This window comes from Erythrolamprus reginae, chromosome 9, assembly GCF_031021105.1.
Source record: "Erythrolamprus reginae isolate rEryReg1 chromosome 9, rEryReg1.hap1, whole genome shotgun sequence".
In the NCBI taxonomy this organism is placed as follows: Eukaryota; Metazoa; Chordata; class Lepidosauria; order Squamata; family Dipsadidae; genus Erythrolamprus; species Erythrolamprus reginae.
The window spans coordinates 49,966,785-49,981,316 of record NC_091958.1 but is presented as its reverse complement, the minus strand read 5'-3'; the positions used below and the strand labels follow the sequence as shown (position 1 = coordinate 49,981,316).

General features: G+C 43.6%; 1 protein-coding gene across 8 annotated transcripts in view; it reads right to left on the bottom strand.

The window, feature by feature from the left end:
* Positions 1-14,532, bottom strand: part of VWA3A (von Willebrand factor A domain containing 3A) — a 72,251-nt gene that overhangs the window by 1,612 nt on the left and 56,107 nt on the right. For 7 of the 8 annotated variants that reach the window (XR_011559854.1, XR_011559859.1, XR_011559857.1 and 4 more), the window contains one exon: positions 11,096-11,204. The exons of the other annotated variant lie outside the window; for it this stretch is intronic. The gene's annotated coding sequence lies outside the window, so the exon portion shown is untranslated. Of the gene's footprint in view, positions 1-11,095; positions 11,205-14,532 lie in introns of those variants that run through there. 8 annotated transcript variants of the gene reach the window in all.

The window sequence follows — 14,532 nt, the reverse complement described above, 5'->3', positions numbered from 1 at the left end:
GGCTTATTTTTGCAAGTAATTTAAGGTGATGAACACAATAATTCTTCCGACTATTTTCCCCACAACGGCAATCCTGATGTGACTGGCTTGTGTGGGTATGGTAATACTAGAATTCAAAGTGTTGGTTATGACCTATAAAGCCCTTCATGGCACTGGACCAGAATATCTCCGGGACCGCCTTCTGCCGCACGAATCCCAGCGACCGGTTCGATCCCACAGAGTTGGCCTTCTCCGGGTCCCATCGACTAAACAATGTCGTCTGGCGGGACCCAGGGTAAGAGCCTTCTCTGTGGCGGCTCCGACCCTCTGGAACCAGCTCCCCCCTGACATTAGGATTGCCCCCACCCTCCTTGCCTTTCGCAAACTCCTTAAAACCCACCTCTGCCATCAGGCATGGGGGAACTGAAACATCTCCCCCTTGCCCATGTTGTTTTGGTGTTAGATTGATTGTATGCGTGTTTTAATATTCTGGGGTTGTTTTTATGAATTTTTAGCTTAAAATTATAATTGGATTGGTGGGTATTGGATTTGTTATCGTGTATTGTTTTTATCTTGTTGTGAGCCGCCCCGAGTTTTTGGAGAGGGGCGGCATATAAATCCAATAAATCTAATCTAATCTAATCTAGAATCTCCCAAGCTGTCCAGCAGTTCACTGATGGCGACCCCCTAGTACAGTGATGACGAGCCCATAGCACCGGTGCCACGCATTGCAATAGCACGTTCACACGCTCTTTCGGCAAGAGAAAAGGTTTGCCATCACTGCCCTAGTACATTGTGAAATGAAACTCTAACTCTGGGATAAAAACTATTCAGAAAACGTGTGGTTTGAGTTTTAATTGTTCTGCATCTTCTGACAGAAGGCAGCAGTCCAAAAAGATTGTAAGCAGGATGAGAAGAGTCTCCGAGAATGTTCTGTACCTTTCTAAAAGAGCAAGATGTGAAGATATCATCCAGGGCTACTGGCTGGAGCCCAACGATATTCTGGGCAGTTCTAATGATTCTCTGTAGAGTTTTTTTTACCCACTACAGAGCTGTTCCCATACCATGCAAGAATGCCTTATGTTAGGATACTGTCAATAGTGCTGTGATAGTAGGACAACAATAGATAGTAGTAGAACAACAACAAGGCGTTCGCGGAGAGGGGCGGCATACAAATCTAAATAATAAATAAATAAATAAATAAACAATAGATGTTGAAATAGATTTATCTTCCTGAGCATTCTTAGGAAGGCTGGGTAGCTAGGCGGACGGGTGCTGCCAGAAGCATAAATGCTGCCAGCGCCGCTTCCACCCACGCCTACTGGTTGCGCCTCAGGTGGGAGGTGGCCGCGTGAGGCTGGAGGGGAGCCGGGCAGGAGAGAGGGAAGCTTGTCCGAGGCCAGGAAGGAGGAAAGAGGAAAAAAGCAAGGAGCGCAGACACAGCAGCAGGGAAAAAAGGAGAGCTGAGCCGAGACCAATAATCCAGGAAGTGACAGCCGCCGATCAGCTGGAGCTGCGCACACATCGTCATTTCCGCCGGCTCTGCACTGTTCACCCATTTGGATACTGCCTTATCTGACCATGACCTAATCTGCAGCTTTTCCTTCTGTCTCCCATAATGTCACTTGGCGGGGCCCAGGGGAAGAGCCTTCTCTGTGGCGGCCCCGGCCTTCTAGAACCAACTCCCCCCAGCAGTGTTCCCTCTAATTTTTTTGGGGTGTGGGTGGAAAAGTATAGTGTCTGAGCGGCAGTTCCTTCGGGACTGGGCGGCACAGAAAAAATAAACAAACAAACAAACAAACAAACAAACAACCCACCCTGTTTTGCCTCAGATAATTTCAAAATAAAATACTGTACTGTGTGTCTATAACAGTGAGCTCATAATAGAGCAACTCTATCAATATCAAAATGCCACTTAAATAGTTGAGCTAGTTTCAAACTAGATTTTGATTTTCTTTCTCTCTTCCTTACTCCCATTCTTTTTTTCTCTCTTTTCCTTCCTCTCTTTTTTCTATCTGTTTCTCTCTCTTCCTCTCTCTCTCCTTCCCTCTCACTCTTTCCCTCTCGGCTTCTGGGCAGGTTTGGAAAACTCTGAGTTGATGATGATTTTTAAGTAAGCGATTGCTCACTGTTCAGCTTAGAGGGAACTATGCCCCCCAGAGATTAGAACTGCCCTCACCCTCCTTGCCTTTCGTAAGCTGCTTAAAACCCACCTCTGCCGTCAGGCATGGGGGAACTGAGATATTCTTTCCCCCTAAGCCTTTACAATTTTATGCATGGTATGTCTGTATGTATGATTGGTTTTTATAATAATGGGTTTTTAACTGTTTTTAGTATTGGATTATTGTTATATGCTGTTTTATTACTGTTGTTAGCCGCCCCGAGTCTGCGGAGAGGGGCGGCATACAAATCCAATAAATGAAATAAAATGAAAGGTCATTTCAACATGACACATACCACTACAGCGCTAATGCTTTCAGATCTGCAATGGCTTTTCCCATAATAGTCTTACCCACAGGAGGGTGGGAGCTCCACCAGGTTAGAACCCTGGACTGACAATCAACAGGCTCGCGTTTGAGACCCGTTGGTGCTGCAGGGTGGGTGAGCTCCCATCACACGCTCCAGCTCCTGCCAAAACAGCTGCCTGAAAGCAGGCAACCGCGAGTAGATAAATGGGTACCACTTTGGGCAATGGTGAGGTCACTGACAAATCCTTTCACTGCGGAAGACCTTTGGTGCTTCCGTCACAGAAGTATTGGCAGTAGCGGGATTAAATACCAATTCAAGGCAATGGTATGTAGCCTTCAATGTCACATTGATTTGAAAATGACTACTGAAAATGAAATCTACCCATCAATTATCTTTCAGCTCATGGATTGGATGATTATAAGGCATTGGTCACAAAGCAATTTTGCAGGACCGTGGTATGAATTGTACTCGTGACGCACGACGTGTTGGGTTGCTAGTGATGCAATTAAAAATGGACATTTTGAACTCTGATGGAGCCACATGAACATCTGCACACAAACTATGGAGCATAAATAACAATTAATTTGAAGATGTTTCAGCTTATAGGAAATGCCAGGGTAGCATAAGCAGCAATTAATTTGAAGATTACACGGAGGAAAAATTTGTAACGCAATTTCTGTTGTTTGATTTTTGAGCTTTTGTATACTTAATTGGGCACGCTGGTTTCAAAACTGTAGTTAGTTTTCTTCTAACACGTCAAGTTTTTTCTCTATACCATATATATGCATATATATATACAGTGATACCTTGTCTTACAAACTTAATTGGTTCCGAGACGAGGTTCTTAAGGTGAAAAGTTTGTAAGACGAAACAATGTTTTCCCTAGGAATCAATGGAAAAGCGATTAATGCGTGCAAGCCAAAAGTTAACCCCTTTTGCCAGCCGAAGCGCCCGTTTTTGCGCTGCTGGGATTTCCCTGAGGCTCCCCTCCATGGGAAACCCCACCTCCGGACTTCTGTGTTTTTGCAATGCTGCAATTTCACTGAGGCTCCCCTCGCTGGGAAACCCCACCTCTGGACTTCTTTTGCCAGTGAAGCGCCCGTTTTTGCGCTGCTGGGATTCCCCTGCAGCATCACAAAAACACGGAAGTCCGGAGGTGGTGTTTCCCATGCCTCAGGGGAATCCCAGCAGCGCAAGGGGCATCCTAGTGGCAGCGGTGGGTTTGTAAGGTGAAAATAGTTTGTAAGAAGAGGCAAAAAAATCTTAAACCCTGGGTTTGTATCTCGAAAAGTTTGTATGATGAGGCGTTTGTAAGACGAGGTATCACTGTATATATATGTAGATTGTTCTGAGTTTGAGTTTTGCCCTATGTAATATATATATATGGTGTATTGTGTGCGCATGCACACAACCCCAGCACCCTCACGCATGCGCACAGGCCTCACTGAGTCCTGGGACGGTGAAAAAATGGCCAAATGGGCAAACAGGAAGTTTGAAAAAACAGACTTCTGGTTTGCCTGTTGTGCTGTTTTTCACACTCCAGAGGCTTCAGGGAAGCTACTCCTTTCCTGAATGCAAGAGCACGAAGGGCTGCCAAGAGGCAGGAAGGTTTACTCTGGAGCAGGCTTCCTCGAGAGTAAGTTTAGGGGCTAATTGGCCACTCCTCTAGTCCAGTGTTTCCCAACCTTGGCAACTTGAAGATATTTGGACTTCAACACCCAGAATTCCCCAGCCAGCGTTCACTGGCTGGGGAATTCTGGGAATTGAAGTCCAGATATCTTCAAGTTGCCAAGGTTGGGAAACACTGCTCTAGTCTATTTAAGAACGGTCAATGCAGATGGCAAGGAAACAACTCAATCTGTATAGTCTGGAGGACAGAAGGAAAAGGGGGGACATGATCGAAATATTTAAATATATTAAAGGGTTAAATAAGGTCCAGGAGGGAAGTGTTTTTAATAGGAAAGTGAACACAAGAACAAGGGGTCACAATCTGAAGTTAGTTGGGGGAAAGATCAAAAGCAACATGAGAAAATATTATTTTACTGAAAGAGTAGTAGATCCTTGGAACAAACTTCCAGCAGACGTGGTAGATAAATCCACAGTAACTGAATTTAAACATGCCTGGGATAAACATATATCCATCCTAAGATAAAATACAGAAAATAGTATAAGGGCAGACTAGATGGACCACGAGGTCTTTTTCTGCCGTCAGACTTCTATGTTTCTATAACTCTTCGTAATCCCTTTGTGTATCAGATTCAGAAAACGTCTCTTTGGCCCTGGTTTCCTTGGGTTATCTGTTTGGCTAACTGTTTCTGCGTGTCTTGCCAAGTCATAGTAATATCGGACAAGACTATTGCATCAAGAATTTAATTACTGTACTTTAGACATTCGTCAGGTTGTTATTGACTTTGAATTAACAGCTTTGATTCCTTAAAGACTGGTTGAAAAATGTATCTTTGTTTGAACGAACTACTAAGAAAGCTGATTGGTAGTCTTCTCGTAATTAAAATAAGGTTTGCTACATTCTTCGTGCGCCGTCGCTGGGGCAGAAAAGCTTGTTTCCTGCCACCAGCAAACACACAAACCATCAGCAACAATTAAATGCCATGGCAACACAGTTGGATCAGCTACAAGTTTGGATGGGACAATTTCCTCCCTCGGGAGACATTGCCAGTTAGCTATGCCAGGCAGGTTTGTTGGCGATATGCCAGTGTTCCTGGCATTCTTAGTACAATGCAAATTATTTTATCAGTTTGCAATTCGAGGATTTTCCCCGCGACCGATAGGGCGAGGTTTGTAATTAGTCTGCTTTCCAGCCCGAAAGCTTGGGAGGTTATGCCTTTGTTGGTCCACAACAGTCCCTTGTTGGACGATTTCCACGGGTTTTGTGAGTCGCTAAAGAACACGTTTGAGGTCCCGATCAAAGAACAAACATCCATTAGAACGGTTGAAAGAGTTGAAGCAAGGCAGACAATCTCTCCAGACGTATATCAGTGAGTTCAGGCTGCTCCGAACGAGGCGGCTCCAATGGGCGCCTTCCTGCCCAGCTTATCTCAAGCATCGCAGGAGGAGTTAGCACGGGTCGACCTGCCTCCCACGACGAACGGGTTGGTGCATCTGTGCCTCCGCTTCGGTGCAAGGCTTCTGAAATGGGCCTCTCGTTGTGCCTCCCAGAAACCACAATTGGACACTGTGTTACCAGAGACTCCGGCTTCACAGGAGAATTGACTGCGTTACTGAGACGTCACGGGAGAATGTGGTTTCGCTGCATTTCGGACATAAACACTCTAGAACAGTGATGGCGAACCTTTTTTTCCTCGGGTGCCAAAAGAGCGTGTGTGCGCACTATCGCACATGCGTGAGTGCCCACACCCATAATTCAATGCCTGGGGAAGGCAAAAACACCTTCCCTCACCCCCCCAGAGGAGGGGTCCCCAAACCTTTTACATAGGGGGCCAGTTCACTGTCCCTTGGATTGTTGGAGGGCTGGACTATAAAAAAACCTATTAACAGATTCCTATGCACACTGCATATACCTTATTTTTCTCTCTCTCTCTCTCTCTCTCTCTCTCTCTCTCTTGCTTTCTTGTTATTATGTATTGTTTTTACCTTGTTGTGAGCCGCCCCGAGTTTGCGGAGAGGGGCGGCATATAAATCCAATAAATCTAATCTAATCTAATCTTTCTCTCTCTTGCTTTCTTTCTTTCTCTCTCTCTTGCTTTCTTTCTCTCTCTCTCTCTTGCTTTCTTTCTTTCTCTCTCTCTTGCTTTCTTTCTGTCTCTTGCTCTCTCTGTCTCTTTCTCACTCTCTCTCTTGCTATCTCTCTTCCTCCCTCCCTCCCTCCCTCCTTCCTTCCTCTCCACTTCTCTTTCCCTCACTCTTTTCCAATTCTCTTTCCCTTCTCTTTCTTTCTCTCCACTTCTCTCTCTCTCTTTTCCCTTTTTCACCCTCCCTCTTCTCTCCTTGTGGAGGACTCACCCGATAAGCCTCCACCCTCCGACCCCGGACTCCCATTCAATCCCCATTCAGAAAACAGGAGCTAGCAACTCAAAGAGGAGGAGGCGGGTGTGTGCGTGTATGTCTGTGTGTTGTGCCCAGCTCGGCTTTTGGCAAGCCTTACTTTACCTCGGGTGAGATCAAATTGAGGGGGACGTTCTCACTGCTTTTCCAGTGCGGCCTTGGAAAAGACCCGAGGGCCAGATAAATGGCCTCAGCGGGCCGCATGTGGCCCACGGGCCGTAGTTTGGGAACTGCTGCCCGGAAATGGCCTGTTTCCCAATTTCTGGTGGGCCCAGTAGGCTCATGTTTCACCCTCCTCAGGCTACAAAGATTTTCCTGGAGCCTGGGGAGAGTAAAAACGCCCTCCCTCATCCCACCAGAGGCTCTCTGGGAGCCAAAAACGCCCTCCCAGAGCCTCTGTGTGAGCCCAAAATCAGCTGGCCGGCACACACATGCATGTTAGAGCTGAGCTAGGGCAACAGCTCGCGTGCCAGCAGATACGGCCCCGCGTGCCATCTGTGACACCCATGCCATAAGTTCGCAATCACTGCTCTAGAAAATGTCCAGAGATACTTAGAAACATAGAAACATAGAAGACTGACGGCAGAAAAAGACCTCATGGTCCATCTAGTCTGCCCTTATACTATTTCCTGTATTTTATCTTAGGATGAATCTATGTTTATCCCAGGCATGTTTAAATTCAGTTACTGTGGATTTACCAACCACGTCTGCTGGAAGTTTGTTCCAAGGATCTACTACTCTTTCAGTAAAATAATATTTTCTCATGTTGCCTTTGATCTTTCCAACTAACTTCAGATTGTGTCCCCTTGTTCTTGTGTTCACTTTCCAATTAAAAACACTTCCCTCCTGAACCTTATTTAACCCTGTAACATATTAAATTGTTTTGATCATGTCCCCCCTTTTCCTTCTGTCCTCCAGACTATATAGATTGAGTTCATGAAGTCTTTCCTGATACGTTTTATGCTTAAGACCTTCCACATAGAAGACTGACGGCAGAAAAAGACCTCATGGTCCATCTAGTCTGCCCTTATACTATTTTCTATATTGCATCTTACAATGGATATATGTTTATCTCAGGCATGTTTAAATTCAGTTACTGTGGATTTACCAACCACATCTTCTGGAAGTTTGTTCCAAGGATCTACTACTCTTACCCGTTCAATTTTGTCAATATCTTTTTGTAGGTGAGGTCTCCAGAACTGAACAGTATTGCAAATGTGGTCTCACCAGCGCTCTATATAAGGGGATCACAATCTCCTCTTCCTGCTTGTTATACCTCTAGCTATGCAGCCAAGCATCCTACTTGCTTTTCCTACTGCCCGACCACACTGCTCACCCATTTTGAGACTGTCAGAAATCACTACCCCTAAATATTTACTTCTATTTTACTAGAAGAGCCCTCCACTTTTTACTTCTACTTTACTAGAAGAGCCCTCCACTCCTCCACTCACAGCAGAATATCCTACGCAGCTAGATTTACAATCCTATAAAAGGCCCATTTGCCAAGTTCTGGCTGATCCGGAAGTTATAGGGTGGGGTTTTTTTTGCTCCCCCAGGCTTCAGAGATTCTCTAGGAGCCTGGGAAGGGCAAAAACAATGTTCCCTGCCTCCCGGAGGCCCTCTGGAGACCAGAAATGGCCCATTTGCCAACTTCTACTTCTTCAAGTTGGGAAACGGGCTATTTATGGCCTCCCGAGTGCCTCTGAGGATGGGGCCATTTTCGCCCTCCCCAGGCTCCTGGAAAGGCTCTGGAGCTTGGAAAGAGCAAAAAAAAAAAAAAAGGCAGAACTTCCAGTTCAAATGGAACTTATCAAATGGAACATTTTCAGCCTCCGAAGGACCTCCAGGAGATTGGGGAAGGCGGTTTTCATCCTCCCCAGATTCCTAGAAAAGCTCTGGAGCTTTGGGAAAATGAAAAAAAAACACCCTCCCCCATGCCCTCCAGAGGCTGAAAACAGACTATTTCCTGACTCCTAGCGGGCCGACCAGGCCCGAAATTCAGCTGGCCGGTGCCCGCATGCATACCAGACCTGAGCTCAAGTGCTCACCGAAATGACTCCATGTACCCTAGGTTACATAGATTGACAGCAGAAAAAGACCTCATGCTCCACCTGGTCTGACCTTATACTATTTCCTGTATTATACTATGTCCTTCCGGTCAACGACTACTTCAGCTTCAACCACAACAACACAAGAGCACGCAACAGCTTCAAACTTAATATTAATCGCTCCAAACTTGACTGTAAAAAATATGACTTCAACAATCGAGTTGTCGAAGCATGGAACTCATTACCGGACTCAATTGTGTCAACCCCCAACACTTCTCCCTTAGACTCTCCACGATTGACCTCTCAAAGTTCCTAAGAGGCCAGTAAGGGGCGTACATAAGTGCACTGATGTGCCTATCGTCCCCTGTCCAATTGTCTCTCCTTATCCCTTATATCATATATATTCTCTCCTTCCCATCTACTTCTTTTCTTTTTTACTTTCCATCTTTTTATATATTACTTAATGTCTATTCTCTTTCATATGTATTATATATTGGACAAAGAATAAATAAATAAATTTTATCTTAGGATGGATCTGTATTTATCCCAGGCATGCTTGAATTCAGTTCCTGTGGATTTATCCATCACGTCTGCTGGAAGTTTGTTCCAAGCATCTACTACTCTTTCAGTCAAATAATATGTTCTCACGTTGCTTCTTATCTTTCCCCCAACTAACCTCAGATTGTGCCTCCCTTGTTCTTGGGTTCACTTTCCTATTAAAAACACTTCCCTCCTGGACCTTATTTAACCCTCTAACATAGGTTTGCCATCACAGCCATAGAAACATAGAAGACTGACGGCAGAAAAAGACCTCATGGTCCATCTAGTCTGCCCTTATACTATTTCCTGTATTTTATCTTACAATGGATATATGTTTATCCCAGGCATGTTTAAATTCAGTGACTGTGGATTTACCAACCACGTCTGCTGGAAGTTTGCTCCAAGGATCTACTACTCTTTCAGTAAAATAATATTTTCTGACGTTACTTTTGATCTTTCCCCCAACTAACTTCAGATTGTGTCCCCTTGTTCTTGTGTTCACTTTTCTATTAAAAACACTTCCTGCCTGAATCGTATTTAACCCTTTAACATATTTAAATGTTTCGATCATGGATAGATTGATTGATTGACAGAATGATTGGACTTCTATGTTGCCCCTCTCCGAGGACTCGGGGCGGCTTACAACATATAATAAAACAATATGAAACATCTTAATCCAATTAATTAATTTAAATTTTTTTTAAAAAAAACCCCAAAACCATAAAAACCGATGTTCCCATTAATCTTTTTCACTGGACATCTGATGCAGGATGATGGACTCAATATCATCGAAATATTTCCAGCATCAGCAATTTGGAAAATCCACTTGAAGATGTCTTGTCTTACCTTTTGCTCTTCTTTATGAATTTCAGAGAAGCGGGGAAGCCCCAAATCCAGAAGACGATGAGAATTGGAACACCATCTTTCGGCTGTGGCGAGGAGGGCGTTTGCCCAGGTTCGCCTGGTGCACCAGCTGCGGCCGTATTTGGACAGGGAGTCATTGCTCACAGTCACTCATGCCCTCATCACCTCGAGGTTCGATTACTGCAACGCTCTCTACATGGGGCTACCTTTGAAAAGTGTTCGGAAACTTCAGATCGCGCAGAATGCGGCCGCGAGAGCCATCGTGGGGCTTCCTAGATTCGCCCACGTTTCTGCAACACTCCGCGGCCTACACTGGCTGCCAATTGGTTTCCGGTCACAATTCAATGACTTTTAAAGCCCTACATGGCATTGGGCCAGAATACATCCGGAACCGCCTTCCACCGCACGAATCCCAGCGGCCGATAAGGTCCCACAGAGTTGGCCTTCTCCGGGTCCCGTCGACCAAACAATGTCGTTTGGCAACGCCCAGGGGAAGAGCCTTCTCTGTGGCGGCCCCAGCCCTCTGGAATCAACTCCCCCCAGAGATTAGAACGGCCCCCACCCTCCTTGTCTTTCGCAAACTACTCAAGACCCACCTTTGTTGCCAGGCATGGGGGAGTTAAGATATTTCTTCCCCCTAGGCCATTACAAGTTATGCATGGTATGTTTGTGTGTATGTTTGGTTTTTTATAATTAGGGCTTTTAGTTGTTTTATTAAATTGGATTGTTACATATTGTCTTTTACCATTGTTGTTAGCCGCCCCGAGTCTGCGGAGAGGGGCGGCATACAAAGCCAATAAATTAAATTAATTAAATAAATAAATAAATAAATAATTTAATTAATTGATTGATTAATTAATTAATTAATTAATTGGGGGAAATAAAGTTTCTCCCCATCCCCACCCCCAAAAAACAGCTTTTGGGGACAAACTCTTCCACCTTCTAAAAAGTGTTCACCCCATGAACAAAATTATAAAACTATAGTGATGTGAGCACTGCATTTGGCTCTGCAGTGAAAAGATTGTAAATGGATCCCAGATTAATAAGATCACCCAGGATCCATCATTGGGGGGACAGGGACGACAGGAGTGAAGAAGGGAAGAGACACTGTACTGGGAACGGGGGTGATGAGATTATTTTCTGGGTAACATAAAGAATGAGAAAAGTCAAAAGATTGTTCGAGTTTGTTTTCATTCCGGAATTCCCGTGAAAATGAAGGAAGATTTGCCAAGCGGGATATTATAGCAGCGGTTTATGGAAAAAAATACTCTTTTGCTGGATCTGTTTAAAAGAATGACAGAGAGTAAGATTTTAATAAAAAGACAATCGCTAGTGTAATCTATATATATAAAATCACTACTGTAATCTATATAGAAACATAGAAGTCTGACGGCAGAAAAAGACCCCATGGTCCATCTAGTCTGCCCTTATACTCTTTTCTGTATTTTATCTTAGGATGGATATATGTTTATCCCAGGCATGTTTAAATTCAGTGACTGTGGATTTATCTACCACGTCTGCTGGAAGTTTGTTCCAAGGATCTACTACTCTTTCAGTAAAATAATATTTTCTCACGTTGCTTTTGATCTTTCCCCCCAACTAACTTTAGATTGTGTCCCCTTGTTCTTGGGTTCACTTTCCTATTAAAAATACTTCTCTCCTGGACCTTATTTAACCCTTTAACATATTTAAATGTTTCGATCATGTCCCCCCTTTTCCTTCTGTCCTCCAGACTATACAGATTGAGTTCATGAAGTCTTTCCTGATACGTTTTATGCTTAAGCCCTTCCACCATTCTTGTAGCTTGTCTTATATATATTATAGGGTTAAATAAGGTTCAGGAGGGAAGTGTTTTTAATAGGAAAGTGAACATAAGAACAAGGGGACACAATCTGAAGTTAGTTGGGCTACAGTTTATGGTGGTATAAAAGCCAAATATCACTCCAGCACCATAATGAAATGTCCAGAACGGTAAAGCCTACAAACTTAAAAATTGGCACGTATTTTCCTCTCGGCTTCTAGGTGCTCACTAAGAGAGGATATTTTTTTTATTTATTTATTTTATTTATTTATTAGATTTGTATGCCACCCCTCTCCACAGGTATTTCAAAATGACCATCAGATCATTAATATTTTTAATTCAGTATTATATTAAGACGCTCTGATGCTAAGGAGTTAGACATTCTACTCCCCCTCCCCACCTGAAAAGAACTCTGTCCCAATTGCCAGTTGTCTTATATTAACATGCTCTGATGCTAAAGAGTTACACATTCTACATAAATTTTCAAGCTTTAAGTGTCAATGTATCAAGTCCGATCACATAGTTTTGCAGTGAAGCATGGGTACCCAGCTACTAGTTCACCTACAAGATAATTCCACTTGATTTTGTCTGGGTGAGAATGGGGTATAGGTGTCCCCCCCCCTCTCCCCAGCCTGTTATGTTCCAGGGAACTAAAAAGAATCATTTCCGAAATACTCAAATTTTTATTTCGTGTCTGAATGCAGAATTTATTCCTCAGACCATTGTTTAAGCTGCAGTTCTTCCTCCTGTCCCTCAAGGTTATTCTGATAGCCAATTACAGCTAGTCCCTGACTTACAACCATTTGTTTAGTGACCATTTGAAATTACAACAGCACTGAAAAAAGTGACTTATGATTGTTTTTCACACTTACGACCGTTGCAACATTCCCTCTGTTTGTGTGATCAAAATTCAGATGCTTGGCAACTGACGGTGAAAGGCCAAAAAGGATTCATATGATCCTCTTTTGCGTCCTTCTGACGAGCCTGGTGCACCAGTTGCGGCCCTATTTGGACCGGGAGTCACTGCTCACAGTCACTCATGCCCTCATCACCTCGAGGCTCGACTACTGCAATGCTCTCTACATGGGGCTACCTTTGAAAAGTGTTCGGAAACTTCAGATCGTGCAGAATGCAGCTGCGAGAGCAATCATGGGCTTCCCCAAATATGCCCATGTTACGCCAACACTCCACAGTCTGCATTGGTTGCCGATCAGTTTCTGGTCACAATTCAAAGTGTTGGTTAAGATCTTTAAAGCCCTTCATGGCACCGGATCAGATTATCTCAGGGACCGCCTTCTGCTGCATGAATCCCAGCGACCAGTTAGGTCCCACAGAGTGGGTCTTCTCCAGGTCTCGTCAACTAAACAATGCCGCTTGGCGGGACCCAGGGGAAGAGCCTTCTCTGTGGCGGCCCCAGCCCTTTGGAACCAACTCCCACCAGAGGTTAGAATTGCCCCCACCCTCCTTGCCTTTCGTAAGCTTCTTAAAACCCAACTCTGCCACCAGGCATGGGGGAACTGAGATATTTTTTCCCCCTAGGCCTTTACAATTTACGCATGGTATGTTTGTATGTATGTTTGGTTTTATAATAAGTTTTTTTTTTAGTTATTTTAGTATTGGATTGGATTGTTACATGCTGTTTTTATCATTGGTGTTATCCGCCCCGAGTCTACGGAGAGGGGCGGCATACAAATCCAATAAATAAATAAATAAATAAATAGGTAGGTAGATAGATAGATAGAAATAGATAGATAGATAGATAAATAGATAAATAAATAGATAGATAGATATATATATAGATAAATAAATAGATAAATAAATAGATAAATAGATAGATAAATAGATAAATAAATAAATAAATAGATAGATAGATAAATAGATAGATAAATAGATAAATAAATAGATAGATAGATAAATAAATAAATAAATAAATAAATAAATAAATAAATAAGCTAAGGCAATGGGGAAGCCAGATTCACTTAAAAGCGGTGGAAAGGAAGGTCATACAATGGGGCAACATTCACTTAACAAATTCCTCAGTTAGCCGCTGAAATTGTGGCTCAACTGTGGATGTAAGTCAAGAACTGCCTGTGTCTATGGCCACTGTTGGCATTTTCGAAACTTTTCGCATATCTGGAGTAGGTACCTTCCTGAAAAGCGCACAGCTATGAGGGTCGCCCAGAAAGTAATGCACCACATTTTTTTTCTCAGCCTCCAGTAATGGTACGAATGCGAAACTTTAGATATACATTATTTGAATTGTCAGGAGCGCATGTGTAAATTTTTTGTTTCTTCGGACAGAGAGCGCAGCTGCGTCAGTGTTTCGAAATGGCGTCTGTAAGTGATTTCTCACTGCAGAGAAAGAAACTGTTGGGAACATTCACCAACGTTTGTGTACAGTTTATGGAGGATCTGCCGTCGATAGAAGTATGGTTAGTCGCTGGGCAAAGAGGCCATTAGAAGACGGTTCGGTGATTCGCACAGTGCAGAAATGGCTTCGTAACCCGAACAAGGAGTGGTACCGACAGGGCATACACGCCCTTGTGTCTCGCTGGAGGAAGACTATAGAACGGGACAGATATTACGTGGAAAAATAGGGAGTGTAGAAAAAAAATCATTCTTTCTTGTGTGTGTTCTGTCGAGCTCTCTGGTAGAATCCTCCCAAAAATGCACAGATACAATTTCAGACACACACACGTTTGAAAATTGAAAACAATGTTCTTGAAAATGAAAATTCACTTAAAGCAAGCCCTCTTTTGGTATAGCAAAGAGCACTCGTCTCCAAACAAACTGGTAATTTGTACAAGT